The sequence below is a fragment of the Orycteropus afer genome, unplaced genomic scaffold, assembly GCF_000298275.1.
Source record: "Orycteropus afer afer isolate SDZICR_OR568_19922 unplaced genomic scaffold, OryAfe1.0 scaffold00073, whole genome shotgun sequence".
Lineage (NCBI taxonomy): Eukaryota > Metazoa > Chordata > Mammalia > Tubulidentata > Orycteropodidae > Orycteropus > Orycteropus afer.
The window spans coordinates 1,207,160-1,223,036 of NW_006921660.1; positions in this window are offsets into that span (position 1 = coordinate 1,207,160).

Genomic DNA, 15,877 nt, shown 5'->3' on the forward strand with positions numbered 1-15,877 from the left:
GTAGAATGATGAGATCTAAGCCTGGAGAGTGTCATGGTGATGGCAGAGGCAGGTGGCTGGTAGAAGTTCCCAGACATTCTGGAGTGATATGGCATCAGTGGAGCAGGCAGCAACCTAAGCCAAGGAATGAGAATTTCACTGAAAGCAGCAAGGCAGTGGGATAGGCAGCATACTCAGGGAAGTAGTAGCTCCAAGGCTAGGGAGGAAAGAAGTGTACTTAGTGGACTAATATAAAAAAGCAAAGAGACTAAGATACCTGAAGTGTAGAAAATTTCAAAAATGGGTAGTAGTAGAGAGGCAGTGATTTGAACAGAACAAGGGGGATACTGCATGACTGAAGATCAGAAAAGGTGTACATCAATGCTATATCCTTTCACCATACTTATTCAATTCGCATGCTGAGCAAATGATCTGAGAATCTGGGCTATATGAAGAACACGGGATCAGGATTGGAGGAAGACTCATTAACGATATGCGGATGACACATATCACTTGCTCGCTAAAAGTGAAGAAGACTTGATGCGCTTACTGATGAAGAACAAAGACTACTGCCTTGAATATGGATTGCATCTCAACATAAAGAAAACAAAACTCCTCGTAACTAGACCAATAAGCAACATCATGATAAACAGAGAAAAGATCAAAGTTGGCAATGATTTCATTTTACTTGGATCCACAATCAATGCCCATGGAAGCAGCAGCTAAGAAATCAAAAGACATGTTGCATTGGGCAAATCTACTGCAAAAGATCTCTTTAAAGTGTTTAAGAGTGGAGATGTCACTTTGAAGACTAAGGTGCACCTGACCCAAACAACGATGTTTTCAGTAGCCTCATATGCATGTGAGAGCTGGACAATGAATAAGGAAACCCAAAGAATTGATGCATTTGAATTGTGGTGTTGGTGAAGAGTGTTAAATATACCATGGACTGCCAAAAGAATGAATAAATCTGTCTAAGATGAAGTACAGCCAGCATATCCCTTAGAAGTGAGAATGGTGAGACTTTGATCTTTTGTATTTTGGTCATGTTATAAAGAAGGACCAGTCCCTGGAGAAAGATATGCTGGGTAAAGTAGATGGCCAGTGAAAAAGAGGAAGACCCTCAAGGAGATAGATTGACACAATGGCTCCACAATGGGCTCAAGCATAGCAAGGATCTGTTGCACATATTGTTGCTATTAGTTGGAACTAACTCAACAGCACCTAACAAAAACAACAGTGGCAAAAAATGGTGGTATTGAATTCCTGAGGTTGCATAGAATATGACTTCCAATTTTCAGAAAGTTAGTATATATTTTAATATGTTGTTGTTGTTGTCATTATGTGCTTTTGAGTCAGACCCAACTCATAGAGACCTCTCCTTGGGTTTCTGAGGTAGTATCACTATGGAAGTAGATTGCCCAACCTTCTTTCCAAGGAGTGGCTGGGGGGTTTGAACCACCAGCCTTCTGGTTAGCAGTCAAATGCCTTAGGCACTATGCTACCAGAGCTCCTATATATTAATATAGCAGCAAATTACAATTGAATTATAGAAACAGAGTTTTTTCATTATGGTGTGGCCATATATAAAATTATTTTTTAAAATGTATCTCTTTCATTTTTTCCAGATTCTTAAAATACCCCTGCTTGCTTCCTTTTCCCCCTTCATTGCTTTATCTGTAAGAAGTACCATCCCTTCTCTATGTATCTGATTCTCCTGCAGCAGAAATATTTTCTGAATCTTTAGGGAATAAATATGTACATCCATGTCCTTCCAGAGTATTCACTGACACGATGAGCTTCATCCAAGGAAAAGATAAATGAAGAAACTTCAGCAAAAAGACTAATAATGAAAATTTAATACTCAATTGTAGTTGTTGTTAGTTGCTGTTGAGTTTATTCCAATTAATGGTGACCCCATATAATTACATACCTAAGACAGAAACAAGAGTGGAGACAGCTTTGGAAGAATATTGTCTTAGTTTGCTACTGCTGCTATAACAGAAATACCAAAAGTGGATGGCTTTAATAAACAAAAATTTATGTTCTCACAGTTCAGAAGACTACTAAATTCAAGGCACTTGCTCTAGGGGAAGGCTTTCTCTTTCTGTTGCCTCTGGGGGAAAGTCTTTGTCTCTTTTCTGCTTCTGTTGCTCAGTTCCTTGGTCATTTTCATGTGGCATATCTTTCCCTCATTTTATGCTTGCTTCTGTGCCCAATCTGCTCTTTTTATATCTCAAAAGTTACTGGCTTAAAACACACCCTACACTGATATGGTCTCATTAACATAACAAAGGAAACACTATTCCTTATTGGGATTACATCCACAGGTATAGGGGTTAGGATTTACAACACATATTTTGGGGGACACAATTCAACCCATAACAACTTATAGGTAAATGTTATGTGTTCTGGCAATATAGAAGAACTGTAAATATTTACAGAATATAATATTTATAGAATTATGGCTCTGGAAATTACTCAGTCCAGCTATTTGGAGGAGAGGGTAAGGAAATGTTTGCATATCAGAATAATAGAATAATCTCACTGACAGTTATAGAGCTAATGGGTGTGAATCAAAGGATACTACTTAAAATGGACAAAACATACAGTTAAGTAGGAAAAAGAGAGACAAAGGGTTTTATGTTGTTGTGTGCCATCAACTTGATTCTGATATATAATGAACCTATAGGACAGAGAAGGCGCTCTGGTGGTGTAGTGGTTAAAGCATTAGGCTGCTAATGAAAAGGTCAGTTATTTGATCCCACCAGCCACTCTACAGAAGAAATATGAGGCAGTCTGCTTCTGTAAAAATTTATAGCCTTGGAAATCCTAGGAGGCAATTCTATTCTATCCTCTAAAGTTACTATGAGTCAGAATCATCTTGATGGTAGTGGGTTTGGTTTTTGTTTGTTTGTTTTATAAGACAGAGTAGAACTGCCCCATAGAAGAAGTTCTGGTAACATGGCTAAATGCTCAGTGGCTACTAGAATGGTTGACAGTTCCAACCCACCAGCTACTTCACAGGAGAAAGATGTGACAGTCTCCTTCCATAAAGACTACAGCCTTGGCAACCTTATGAGGAACTTCTACTCTGTCTATAGGGTTGCTATGAGTTGGAGTTGAATCAATGGCAACATGCCTTTTCTCCTGTGGAGCTGCTGACCTTTCTGTTAATAGCCAAGTGTTTAATTTGTGCCACCATGGTTCCTATAAGATGTTATAAAAGGCATAAATTCAGGAGTAGCATAATGTTTCTGCATCAAAATAACTACAGTAAAATATCCTGAAGCAATATTTAAGAATGATGATTCTGGAAATTATTCAGTCCAGCTATTTAGAGGAGAGGGTGATGAAATATTTGCACATTAGAATCTGGGGAGGCAAGAGTGTACGGCTAAAAAACAAAACAAAACAAAACAAAAAACCCAGAATTTTGTTCTACTGCTTTGTTTTTATTGATAACATTTCATCTATTTTTCATTTTATAAAAATTACAATAGTGTATGTGATTTTTATGTAGATGAAAAATAACACGGGTTCAAAAGATTAAGAAACACTAATCTAGGGGAGTTATCAGGACTGGGGAATAATTGCAACCACTTGAATTTGAATCTCTTCATTAAAAACAAACAAATAACTCACTGCTATCAGGTTGTTTCTGACTCATGGCGACCCCTCCTTGGGTTTCTGAGGAGGTCTCTCTACAGAAGTAGATTGCCCAATCTTCCTTTTGAGAAGTGGCTGGGTTCATACAACACTTAAATTCAATGGGAAAACAAGAATACTACATGTAGTCCAAGCATTCAGTTTTAGTAGAAGACGGAGAATACAACAAACTTGAAATTACTATCAAGTTAAGAAATAAGCACTATATTCCAACAGAACTCTCACCACTTGTCACTGAAAACTTGTGGGTGCAGAGTGTGGAAGATGAGATTTAAAAGCGTCCAGGAAAAAAAAGAGTAAAGAAGCATGGATGACTTAGATGTAAGATAGGCAAAACCAACTCCAGAAAGAGTAAGTTTCAATATTAAGTTATGAATTCACAGCACAGTTAGAGGGAAGGAGCTTGAAAGTGAGCAGGATCAGAAATGACAGACTCAAAAAAGCATTGTTTCTTGGGGAAAATCAGATAAACAAAAAAAAAAGGTGGTGTCCCTTGGAGCCATGGCGGTCAAGAGAAAGTAGGAACTAGGAGAGGAAAATTGAGGATCTTGCAGAAATGAAAGGAAAATAAAACATAACTTCTCACCCATTATTATCCATTAAGCAAATATTATTTCACTGGCAGTTGAGGGAATTCTTGAATTAGAAACACTTTCCACAAAATATCTAGAAAAAGAAATAAGCAATCGACCTAACATTATAAAGAACTACTGTTAGGAGAAAACAGAAAGTGAGGGTCATAACAGTTTAACTCATGAAAATTCTCCACCTAAAACCAACAACAAAGCAGAAGAAACCTATAACATTATATTCCAAAGTGAAGTAAGTATGTTCAACAAACAACTGGACATAAGCAGGAGAAAAAATACCTTTGAATCAGAAATTCAAAGACTAAGATAATAAACAGACCAACTCTCCCCCTCACAAACAGACAACCAACCAAAAAAGAAAAACAAAACAAACAAGAATTGATTGAACCCAGGGAAGAAATTGGTAAAATAATTTCAAAAATGAAAAAGAAATTATATGGTGCCCAAAGGAGAACAGATTTGGTATTGAAAAATTTCAGCATTGAAGAAAGGCAGTAAAATAACTAAGATAATGAAAATGAAATAAAGATGTAAACAGGATCAGAGATAATGTGATTAAAATGGAAAACAGGCAAATAGTCCAACATACATATAAAAGAAGTTTCTAAAGAAGAAGAACAAAGCAATGGAACAGAACTATAATCCAAGAAAACTTCAGAAATAAAACCTTTAAATCTACATTTTTAAAGGACCCTATGTACAGCTTGGAAAACTGACCTAGAATGATAAACTTGGAGACATTTTGTAGTAAATGTAAAAATAAAAATAAAAAATTCCTCAAAGATTGTACTAGTTTCCTAGGCCTACTATATAGCAAATAACATAAACTTGGTGGCTTAAAACAGCAAAAATTTTTGTTCTGGAGACCAGAAGTCCAAAAGTAAGGTGTTGGCAAGACTGTGCTCCCTCTGAAGGTTCTAGTAGAGAATCCTTACTCGCTTTTCCAGCTTGGGATGGTTCCTAGCATTCAGGGATTGTGGTGCATAATTCCAATCTCTGCCTGAGTCTCCACATGGCTCTCTCTCCTCCCTCCTTGGATCTATTCCTCTTTTGTCTGTCTTATATCTGCCTTTGTCTTATAAAACTAGTCATTGAATTTAGGTCCAACTCAGATAACGCAGGCTGATCTCATCTCAACATCCCTAATTTAATTACACCTGAAGAGATTGTTTTTCCACATGAGGCAATGTTCACAAATTCCAGGGATTTAACTTTTTTTTTTTTTTAGTTGAGTGAGGGTCCCCCATTCTATGTCTACATAGCTTCCAGGCAAAAAGATCAAATTACTTACAAGAGTAAGAAAATGAAACTGGCATCAGACTTTTCATTAGCAGCATACAAACTAAGCTCTTAACATAATAAAGAAACTCTTAAGAGATTTAAGAGTAAAGAGTATGAGCCAAGGGTTTCATAACTAATGAGTTTTATGCAATCAAAAGATAGTGGGACAAATTTTAGCAAAACGACTGGTGGTGAAATGTTAATATATTTAATTGTATAGCTAAGGTAAAATAAAGGTGAGGACATGAATCAAAGAGTAGTATGCATAGATTTTATGTTCTGGAAAACTAGAAAGAATACAACTAAAAAAAAGTGGGGGTAAAGAAAGGGAAATTAAAATAGTATAATTAACAGTTTTGTAGACAATGGGTAGGAGATAAAAGTGCAAATGGACATATCAGATGGTACGAGCTTAAATAAGAAAAGAGGAATTAAAGACAATTATAAATAGAATAAATACAAAGGCAACCACTGGAAAAAATATATGAACATTCTGAAATGCCAAAAGAAATGAAAAAATATATAGAAAAGATGAAATACAAATAAAAAAGAAATAAATATAATACAAGTAATAATTGTAATATAAAATAATATGAGAGTCTTAAGACTAAACATATAAATAATGTTAATAAATAGGATGGACTTTACTGGTTTCTTTGTTTTTCTCTTTTTATCCATAGCAAGAAACGAACCAGTTCTTAAACTGATCCATCAGGCTAAGCCTGACTCTGTGCTATATTCAACAGGCACACTTCAAGCAGAGTGATTTAAAAGACCAAAAATAAATAAATGGGAAAAGATGTTCCAGAAAAAATAAAAACAATAACAGAGTAGTGATTCTGATATTAGACAAAGTAGAATTCAGACCAAAAATCTTTAAGTGAGACAAAAAGGATATTATAAAATGTGGAAAACTATAATCCACAATGAAGATACAACAATTATGAATATCTCTTTACCAGAAAACAGAGCAAGCACCAGTTTAAAGCAGAAATTATACAAGATAAGGACAGTAATAGAAACACATTAACCCACCATGCTCAGTACATGAAGATCTAATGGAAAGAAAGTAAAAAAGATATAAGGATTTAAAACAACCTAATAAATGTACACTCAAATAATAGAGAATATAGTGTTAGCTTCATATTGGGAGATGAGTAACAATGAGATAGATATTTCAGATACATCTTCTTTTCAAGTATACATGGGTCATTAATGAAAAATTGATCATATATTCATATTTATGTTTTCATTAAGTAAACCAGGATATGTTTGTAGACTTCTGGTATATCTTGCTCATTTCTTTATTCTAATGTCTGCCACGATTTCATCTAGCAGTATGTGAGTGTTTTGGTTACCTCGTGCCACTCTGACAAGAATACACCACAAATGGGATGGCCTTAACAAACAGGAGTTTACTCTCTTACAGTTTGGAGGCTAGAAGTCTAAGTTCAAAGTGCCAGGCTCTAGGGGCTGGGTGAAAGCCCCTCAACCTTGGCTTCAGCTCTGCCTCTTACTCCCAGCCCATTGGAGCTAGAGGCATCTCTTCACTCAGGCAGCTACTGGCTGCTGAGGCTAATAAGCCCAAGGTCGACAAATAAAATGGCACAGTCCCGATGTTACCAAACCACATGGCAGGCCATTAATTCAAGTCTATTGTTAAGTCCCAAGGTTGGCAGAGCATGGCAGGCTGCTGAACAATGACACAGCTACATGCAGAGTTCAAGCGTGCCATAATCTAGAGACTATCCCCAAGGCTTCTCCTTATATACAGAAAGCAGACCACATCCCAAAGGCAGCTACTCAGCTGCTTGTGGTAGATCCCACCATGGGGTTGATTGCCAGTCTCATCATGGGGAATAACTACCACCAGCTTCCCAGCCACTCGACCAGGCCCAGCCAAGTTGACATACAAATTTAACTACCACAGTGAGGCACATGTGAAGCGAACAAAGTTCTCACTTTAACATGTGATTATATCTGAAAGTGATACTGTCCTCTTTTTCTCTGACCCTTTCCAGATACCAAAACCCACTGCTATCGAGTCTATTGTGATTCGTAGTGACCCTAGAAGACAGACTAGAAATGCCACACAGGGTTTCCAAGGCTGTGAATCTTTACAGGCTGCCTCATCTTTCTCCCAAGGAGCAGCTGGTGCATTCTAACTGCCAATCTTTTAGTTAGTCACCGAATGCCTTAACCAATGCACCACCACAGCTCCATCCTTTCCAGAAATGGTATAACTAATACTTCTATTTTAATGACAACATGTGGGATGCTTACAAAGAAAATGAAGTCCTCTCCAACCCAAGTGTCTAGGGACAGTTAACTCTTTCCAAGTCACTGGGCCTGGTAGGAGAGGTATTTGATCCTGGTGCTCCTGCAGACCCCTTGCTGTGCCAGTCACTGTGCTGTGGGGTTTATGAGATACACAAAGTCATCAAACTGCCCTTCAGCAGAGTCAGTGGGAAACATGTTGAATTTTAGATTACCTGTACGTGAAATATATATTCAGGAAATAAAAGCTTAGTAGCCCTTTCATAGAGCATATACAAAGTACTCTGAATCTTCTCGCTACAGTGGTAACCTATTTATTTTACTATTTATTAATTCCTTTTTATTTTACAATAAGTAATTACGGCAACAATGAGTTAAAAAGTCATATGCTTCATGAAAACATTTGTACTGGCTTTCTGATTCTCAAGGAAGTTGATGATCAATATGTAATTTTGTGCAAAATACATAATAGATATTTGTCATCCTCCATGGGACTGTGGTGATACCACTGACCCCATGAAAACCTGTACCAGGCAAAAATCTGCTAAATAAGTATCAAAATCTATTTCAACCGTTAGGAGTGATTTCAAGAAGACTGTGCTTCAAAATGGCTATTTAACATGAGCAGATACAGTGCATTTATGTATCACTCTGTGAAGCATGACTTTTCATTTAAATCAAATGTCTGTTCTTCTAAACCAATTTCTCTAATTTTCAGTGCCAAGTTTTCTTGTACATGTGAAAAGCACAAAGTGATAGCTGTTAATGTGTTGGCTCCATTACTATAACTTTATAAGTTGTTAAATGATGTCTGTTTATATAAACATCAGTTGATTCATATATTAGAATCAGATAATTGCAAAAATGGTTCTATTTCTTAAAATTCCAATTCATGGAATCAAGTAAAGTTTTGGAAGTATATTCTATTGAAGATGAAATATATTATTGAACATGTTATTGTAAACTTAGCTCAATATTGAGGATCAGATTATTTATTTTGTAGTGTTCTTATTAAGTGAAGAATCAATGGAATGGAAGTGTACTTGAAATTAGCTGTGACACACACATAATTTATAATTAAGTTTAACAAGCAGCAATATTTTACCAATTGAAATATAAATTTTAGATGTCAAGATTTACAAATATTTTTATACAGAGTAATTGAACTACAAATTATTGTGATGATGTTCTGTATATATTTTTTACAACTTCAACATGGGAAGTATGGGCTTTCTTTATTTGCTGTTCATCCTCAATTAGGTTGAGAAATTTTTGAGCCTTTGGAGAAATATTTTGTAAACTAAATGTACTGCAGGGGCTTTAAACATTTTATAACTCTTCCAACTTCTAATTGCATTTTGTCCAAAACAAGTTGAAAAACGTTTTATCTAAATATTCAGGGAATGGATCAGCAAACAATCACAGCTTTTGAAACTTCCAGGGAATTGCAATTACTGAAAATAAAGTGTGTCACGAAGGAAGATGTTAAATTTATACTTACAAAAACAAGGGAGAAACTAGCAGTGAACAAATTAAACAATGAGAACTCAGTGTACAAGATTTAATTTGAAATTTCTACAATTCCAGTTTGCAATGTCTTAACATGCAGATAATATCTTTGGATATATTTTTAGTTTGATACATTTATATTTTAACTGGAGTGGAATGAAATTGAGAAGCTGTTAGAATTTTGCAGCATCTGAGTTTGGAGAATCATTTAAAAGAATCATAGAGAAAATTTATTTGAAAAGCTTTGTTTGTAAAAATATTTGTCAAACAATAAGCTGTAGGCAGGAAAATAGTACTTGTGAAAATACTTGAGATGAAATATTTACACACTTTAATAAAAGTAGTGCTGAGAAGATCCTCCAGTTAATAGAATTTGCTGTGAGATTACCATGTAACTCAGCACCTATAGAGAGTTAGAATTCTTTCAACTGAAAATAAAAATGAATTAATTGAATTGTGCTAAAAATTTAAAATTTAACCATAAAATGCAGTTTGATAAAGATCAAATACAATTTAAAATTGTTAAGCATAATTATTAATTAGTAAATTTTAATAATGAAAATTATTAAAATAATAAGGCCATAACAACAAGTACATTCTTAAGGAAAAGGCTAGTGATACAGCAATAAAGACAGATATGGCTAAGAAACTAATTAAACTCCCTGAATATATCCCAAGAGTAATTATCTTCTTTATGCTGTTTAAAAATATTCAGATAATAAAAAATTAAAAATTTTTGCTTTAGTGTTTACAGATACTTGCTATTTTCATATTTTTTTTAAATACCTTTTGTTGTTGTTGTTGTTATGTGCCTTTGAGTTGGACCCGACTCATAGCAACCACTCCTTGGGTTTCTGAGGAGGTATCACTACAGAAGTAGATTGCCCAACCTTCCTTCCGAGGAGTGGCTGGTGGGTTTGAACCTCCAGCCTTCTGGTTAGCAGTAAAGTGCCTTAGGCACTACCCTACCAGAGCTCCTTAAACCTTTTGGAATGTATAATTTTTTGCCGTGCCAATACAAAATTCTAAAATGAATTATTGGTAAACATAAATATTTTCAAGAAATATCATTTAAATTTATTTTTCTATTCCCTTTTCACTCTCAAAGGTGTGATAATTCAGTGGATGAATTATGTAGTCATCCTAGTTAAGGACCTTGAGGTTAAAGAGTTTGTTCATAATTTAGTAAGAAATACGCACTCTGGTGGTGTAGTGCCTAAGGCATTTGACTGCTAACCAGAAGGCTGGAGGTTCAAATCCACTAGCCACTCCTCAGAAGGAAGATTGGGCAATCTACTTCTGTAGTGTTACTGCCTTGGAAATCCAAGGAGAAATCACTATGAGTCGGATTCTAAGTAGAGAAATGATGTAATTAATTGGAGCCTACTTTTGACATATTAGTTTGGCTTATTGTTGTTGTTGTTGTTATGGCCGTGGAGTCGGACCCGACTCATAGTGACCCCTCCTTAGGTTTCCTAGGCAGTATCACTACTGAAGTAGATTGCCCAACCTTCCTTCCGAGGCTGGTGGGTTTGAACCACCAGCCTTCTGGTTAGCAGTCAAGTGCCTTAGGCAATACGCTACCAGAGCTCCCAGCAGCCTATAAAATGGATTGGAAGTGAGACAAGATTTCCCAGGAAGCCATATGGTTGGCTCTTGTAATTTTCTAGGCAAAAGGAATTAAAAACTGAAGATGAAGGCATGGGGTGATTAAACAAAAGAGGTGAATTAGAGGGCTGTTGATAGGGTGTGGCACAAATGGTTAACACACTTGGCTGTTATTGTTGGCTGGGTTCTCTAGAGGAGCAAAACCAATGAAGCATATAAATATGTATGTATGCATGTATGTATGTATATATACAGAGAGAGAGAGATTTCAAGGAAATGGGCCCTGCAGTTGTGGCTGGCAAGTACTAAATCCATGGGTCAGGCGTCAGGCTTCTCCATGGTTGCAGGGGTTTACCAACCCAAAATCGGCAGATCAGAAGGCAGATGCCTGGTTCACGGGGCCGCAGAAGCTGGCGAATCCCAAAGTCTGCAGGTTAGATGGCTCTGCTGGTTCATGTCCCAAGAGCTGGAGGTCAGATGATGATGATTCCGATGCAGTTTTGAAAGAGGGCGAGCTTTGCCAAATCATCCATATGTATTGGACCACAACCCCAAAGAAACTCCCCTTTCAACTGATTGACTGTTCACATCAGACCATAAAATGGAGGATGATTATATATCTAACAAGCTACCGAGAATCATGGCCTAACCAAGTTGACACATAACCATCACAGCTGCTAACTGAAAGGGTGGAGGTTCAATCTATTCAGGGGCATCTTGGAAGAAAGTCCTGGCAATCTCCTTCTGATAAATTAGCCATTAAAGACCCTCTGGAGAACAGTTTGACTGCATACACAGATTCATCGTGAGTTGGAATCGACTTCATGGCAAGAGGTTGTTTTTTTTTGGGGGGGATAGAAACCCCAAATCTTGCATCTGACTGGATGAAGAATGAATAGAAGTAAACTATCCAAGAATTATATTGTGTGGTTGGAAATAATTTTGTTCCTTTAATAGAAATGAAGAAGTAAAGAGGAAAAGCTGCTTTTGTGGGAGGAGAATATTGCTAGGGCTTGACCAGGGTAAGAGGTAGAGGCTCCGAGCTGATCTTGAGAAGATAGTGAGGTTCATCAGAGGGCAGAGACAGGGTGAATCAGAACCAGGACTCTGTCCTTTGCCTCTCCCACTTCTTCTGCACCAAAGTGTGGCTATCTAGTGTGGGTGGGGGGACTCATTGCCATTGAGTAGATTCCAACTCATAGCAACACCCATTGCGTTTCTGAGGCTGTAAATCTGTACAAATGCCAATGAGCCAGACACATTTCTGTTCCCTAGGAATAAACATGAATAAAATAGTCCCTGCTCTCCAGGAACCTCTCCACTTAGAGGGAGAGAAAGACACCAAACTTTGTGTACCAATGTTTTGATTTCCTCATTTTCTTGGGTAACCTGCCGAAGTACTATCGCAGCATTACTTGCAGTTACCCAAAACAAACAAACCAACAAACCCAAACTCACTGCCATCAAGTCAATCCTGAATCATAGCAACTCTATAGGACAGAGTAGAACTGCCCATAGGGTTTCCAAGGCCATAAATCTTTATGGAAGCAGACTGCCTCATCATTCTCCAGTGGAAGAGTTGTTGGATTCAAACCACCAACCTTTTCATTAGCAGGTGAATACTATACCACCAGACCTCTGTTTGCAGTTAGGTGTGGTCATATGACTAAATTTTAGCAAATAGATTGTGAGTAGAAGTGCTAGATGCCATTGCTGAGGTAAGTCTTTAAAGAGACAATCACACTCTCCCTATATTCTCTTTCCCCATTTCGCCAGCTGTTTACAAATTCAGAAGAGGGGATAGCGGATAATTGTTTGGGTTATTCTGTGCTGCTCTAACAGAAAATATACCACAAATGGGAATGGCTTGAACAAACAGAAGTTTATTCTCTCATAATTTTGGAGGTTTAAGTCCAAGTTCAAAGTGCCAGGCTCTAGGGGCTGGGTGAAAGCCCCTCAACTTTGGGCTTCAGCTCTGCCTCCTGCTCTCGGCCCACTGAAGCTGGAGGCTTTTCTTCACTCAGCTGGCTGCTGAGGCTGACAAGCCCAAGATTGATGAGTAAAAAGGCACAGTCCCAATGTTACCAAACAATATGGCAGGCCACTAATTCAAGTCCAGATGAAGTTCCAAGATTGGCAGGGCATTGCAAGCTATTGAACAACGACACAGCTACATGCAGGGTTCAAACGTGCCAAAAGGTTAGAGACCATTCCCCAAAATGTTTCTTATATACAGGAAGCAGACTACATCCCTAAAGCAGCTACCCAGCTGCTCCAATAGATTCCACCACGGAGTTAACTACCAATCTCACCATGAGGAATAACTACATCCAGATGCCTAGCCACTGAACCAGGTCCAACCAAGTTGACACACAAACTTAACTACCACAATAATGGAGCCAGAAGATGGAAGGGGCTTGGATTCCAGAAAGACCATGTGGAGGAAAGCTACCTGTCATTTAGGAACTATTCACTTTGAACTGTTACATGAACAGGAAATAAATTTTTATTATGTTTGATTTATTATATGGCCTAGTTTTTAACCAAAACAAAGAGAGAAATCATTACCTTAAAGTAAGGTGCTGCCAAAACTCAAAATCCAAGATATAGGGCATTCTCTTAGTTTTGGGAGGTGAATGTCAGTGATATTTCGGGTTGGAAACAAGGAAATCCATGAAATGCAGAGGCACAACATTTGGTAATAACTTGGAACTGCCTACTGACTCTATAACTCATGGGAAATCGATTGCAGAGAGCTCTAGTGTAATGTGAGTTGGGTTCTCCTCATTGTCAGGAGTTAAGAAATTCTATCAAAAAACTGTAAATAAGGCAAAAAATATTTCTATCTGCTTTAGACTGGAGCATTGTCTAACAGGCCACCCAAAGTCATCTAACCCCTAAGGAATTGTAACCAGTTACCATTGACTATGACCCACGCTCTTATCTACAAGTTAGACATTAACTTGTAGAAGACTGACAAGTTGCAAATAAATTTTGTCTGGTAGAGAAACAAATGATTTCAGTTTGATAGATAAATGATTTTATTGCCTTTGTAGTACATTGCTCAGTTTTGTATCTTACTTATTTTAGCATTTTCTTTCACTGACTATATATACTTCAGTGTCTTGTATCCTCATTTAAGTCACCTTTCTGGTCACCTCACTAATGAGTTAATATTTGACCAATATTCACTATGTATTTATATAAGAATGTTTTCAACTTTTTGAATTGTATTTTGACACAGGGCAGGGGTTCCTCACATTTCCTGCCTTGGGGAATCCCATGATTGTTTTGGATTAGTGGCTGCCCAGTGTTTCCTCTTACTCCCTTTTTCAAAGGGGAGTTATTATTATGGTCTATCCTGGGCCTATCCATCACAGTATTCTAGATATGAGGGGAGGGACAGATAAATTGTATCTTTTCATTTATAAATCTCTGGTCTGTAAGTAACTTCATCTGAATCCAATGGAAAAGTTTAGAATCATTAAAAAATCCTAGATATTCAAGTAGATACAGTCACTGGGTGGACATTGGTTTTTTCTCTCTTGAGGATGGGGTGAGTGTACTCTTTGTGTGGGAAAACCAAACCAAGTCTCCATGGAGTTGACTTCAATTCATGGCGACCCCATGTCTGTCAGAGTAGAACTGTACTCCATAAGGTTTTCAATGGCTGATTTTTCAGAACTAGATCATCAGGCCTTTCTTCTGAACTGCTGCTGAATGGACTCAAACCTCCAACCTTTGTCTGTGCCACCCACAGACTCCTTTTGTGAGGGACGAATAGATAAATAAACTCACTGTGGTTGAGTCAATTCTGACTCATGATGACCCCGTGTGTTACAAAGTAGAACTGGACTCCATAGAGTTTTCTTGGCTGTAATCTTTACAGAAGCTGATCACAGACCTTTCTTCTTTGCTACCACACGGTGGTTTCATACCACCAACCTTTTGGTTAGTATCAAAACCCAAACCCAAACTCACTGCCGTCGAGTTGAACCTGACTCAGCGACCCTTCCTTAGGTTTCCGAGGTGGTATCACTACAGAAGTAGATTGCCCAATCTTCCTTCCAAGGAGTGGCTGGTGGGTTTGAACCACCAGCCTTCTGGTTAGCAGTCAGATGCCTTAGGCACTGCAGTGAATTGCTTGATGTGGCCCTTCTAGCCATTGTCCTCCATTCTGTGATGTTTCGTAAATCCCATTATCCATGCCTGTTTGGGGTGATGTGGTAGTTAAGGTCAGGTATCAACTTGGCTGGGCAGCTGGTAGTAGCCATTCCCTATAATGACTGGCAATCAACTCTGTAATGGGATTTAGGTTTTTCTGTCGGGGCAACATGAGTCCTGCCTTGCTGGAGGGTATAATTCAAATCACCACCCTTAGCTTCCCTGAGGGTATACCTACGAATCTCCTGGGAAGATTCACTCTCCTCTTGCTCTGGCTTTGTGTCTTGGATCATCCTCACCTCACCCCTGGATTTGGGACAGCAGCTGCCGTCTGATCTGCTGATCGTGGTTCATCAAACCCTGAGAGTTGGGAGGATCCTCCAGACCTACTCACGGACCGGGGGCCAGCCTGCCAGCCTCGACCACTACTACGTGAGACGAACCCTTGGGTGTCTGTGAGTTCTGTGAGGCATTACAGCGAAATACAGAACCTTAAGACTGGGGAAATTACTGAGAGGAGGAGGAGGAGTTAATGTCTGAAATGATGGAGTGGCATGGTAGTTTGGATATTTGGGACATCTTTAACCTCTGCCTCATGGGGACCAGCCTTGTGCTGCTCTTTCTGAGAGAAATTGTTCAAGCAGGCACTATGCTACCAACGCTCCTTTAGTCAAGCACAAACTGCTTATGCTGTCCAGTGATCTTTTGTGTGGGAAGAAAGATACAAATGCATATTTGGTAGCTGTAGCCCACATTTTTGGGGGAATAAGGTAATCAACATTCTAATTGCATTTTGTTGC